Consider the following 2579-nt stretch of genomic DNA (forward strand, 5'->3'; position numbering starts at 1 on the left):
TTCACAACTTAGCAAGTGCGTCTTTGGAATTGGAAAACTACGTTTTTGTCTTTCCAGCACTTAGGATTATTAACTGATGTGCATCACCATGCGTGTGTAATTTAATGTCTTCTGGGGCTTGGAGAGAGGCAAACTGACGAAGAAAAAGACAGCACAAAAAAGCTGCAGCTCTCACATCCAGACTAGATTCAGTTAGCAAAAGTAGTTTAACTAGGGGTGGGCAATAGGGGCACCTGCCCAAGGTGCCAAGTTAGGAGGGGCTTTGGAATCGCCCCCCGCAGAGTCCACACTCTGACAGCATACCCATGCCAGGAGCTCCAAAGCAGTTCCCTGCTGCTCCTAATTTAAGGTGGCAGCAGCTCAGGAGTTCCCAGCAAGGGTAAGACTGCTTCCCTCCCAGCTCCCTCCCTCTGCTCCGCATATATCCCCTGCTCTTCTGTAGGGTTTTCCCTGGGCACTGACTCTGCTTGTTATGTCACAGGTTAGAAAAATAAAATAGAGCCAGTGAAAAGATTCTTTGGAGAAAGTGTTGAATCTCAAGAGAGATTAGGCAGGTGACCCAATGGGCATCCTAAAGTAAAGAGACATTTAACTTACCAACTACCATGTTTATCATTCCAGTAGTGGGATGTCACTAACTTCATATGTGAGGCCTAATTGTGGTGAATGGGCATACCTCAGTTTCAGAATCATGATTTGTCCTATTGGCACAGAGCAGAGGTTAGCAACATACGGCCTGTGGACCAGATCCAGCCTGTAAAGAGGTCTGATGTAGTCCATAGAGATCTAATCTTGCATGGGGGATTGGTGGCACGGAGCTGTGCCACTCTGCCCATCTGGTTACTGCAGAGGGACCGGGAATCTGGCAGCCACCTGTTCAGAGGGGAGGAGGGACAGAGACTTTTGGCCTGCAAGAGCGGCCAAGTCATAAATTCTGGCCCACACTGGCACAGAGCATCCATCTAGAACAAACATTTTAAACTGCCAGAAGCCGGCAGGGATTTGGAGTGCTTAATTGCTGACCTCAGATTAACATGTTCAAGGCATTTGATTTTTTCCCAAGAGTGGGTACTTGGTGTTGTATCAAAATCAGGCCTCTCCAGGGACTCTCAAGTTGAATGCTGAGATATCGAATCATAATAAGTCTTTTTTTCCCCCCACAACTGAAAAGTTAGGCCAGCCTTTTATCATGCTGTTGCGCATGTTTACAAAAGTTCTGACTGAATGAATCTTTTTGAAAAATTCCACCCTTAATTTTGAATACTTATGTTATTGCTTAGAAGAATCTGCTATAAAAATAAAAGTGGTGAGGGGAGGAAAAACTGAACTTCACAGTGCATCATTAGATGGACCGGTTTGGAGATGTATAATGTAACAGGGGCCTTCTGCTGGGTTCACCAAAGCTAAAGTCACACCAGGTGCGTCTACATGACATGCTAAAGTAAGCACAGTAAGCAGGAATAGGGCCAGCATCTACACTAGATTTAGTCCCAAGTCAAAGCAGCCTGCCATTTGCCCTTATGGCCACCACAGGGAGCTCCAGCCTCTGGTCACATGGCTGACAGCACATGGCTGCCAGCACGTGGCCATCTTAAAATCACACCCCACCCTCTGATCCCTGCCCACATGAACAACTGGTGCCTCTCGTGACTGGGGGGGATACCATGGCAGCAAGCGGGGACCGCTGGCAGTGATGGGGTTGGGAGTGGTGGGTGGCAAGTGGGGACCGCTTGCAGCCACCAGTGGCCACATCAGTAGTAAGGGGGGTCCAGCGACCACACGCAGAAGTTGGTGGCAGCTTCAGTGGCGGCCAATCTCAGGAAGGGCACGTGCTCCCCTGTGTCCCTCCTATGCATCGCCTATGCCTGCCCAGCCCCTCTCCTGCCTCAGACCTGCATGCCCAGTGCAGGGGCAGCACAAGGCAGTTCCCTCCTTTCCCACCCTGCTACCCTGCACCACGGCTGCTCCAGCCCCTGCCTCTGCCCCTGCCAGCAGCACTCAGCACCCCACTGCACCAATTCGACCCCTGCCAGCAATGACCAGCACCCTGAGCTGCTTCTGGCCATGATGATGTCCCTGCTGGCCCCACCAGGCCTCTCTTGCTCAGGCCCCAAGACAGCCATGCACCTGCTAGCTGGGCCCAGGGAACCAGCTGTGGGAGGTCCTTTCAGCCCACCAGCCCACCTCTCTACTCCAGCCCACCTGCCCCACCACCCACATGCCCCGAACCCCCTGCCCACCCCCAGCACCACTCCAGGCAACACACACAGGAGAAACTGTGCAAACTTTATTAATAGAACAAACTATTCCTCCTTCCTCCCCCCACAACAAACACAGCTCCCTCCCTCCACACATAGTGCCCCTCCATTACCCTCCCCACTCACCAACAATAAAAACCCCGTTCCCCAAACTTCACAGATACTTCATGAGTCTGACCCCATCCCCCAGTCCATTTGTGAGGGGCTGAGAGGTGGGGCCACCCAGGACAGAGAGGTGGGCAGCAGGTGGCTAGCACCCCAGCTGCAGACAGTTCCCCCATGGATCTGGGGGCCATGGTGAAGGCTGGGGATGCCTGTGGC

The sequence above is a fragment of the Gavialis gangeticus genome, unplaced genomic scaffold (assembly GCF_001723915.1).
Source record: "Gavialis gangeticus isolate Ggan-Ray unplaced genomic scaffold, GavGan_comp1, whole genome shotgun sequence".
Classification (NCBI taxonomy): domain Eukaryota; kingdom Metazoa; phylum Chordata; order Crocodylia; family Gavialidae; genus Gavialis; species Gavialis gangeticus.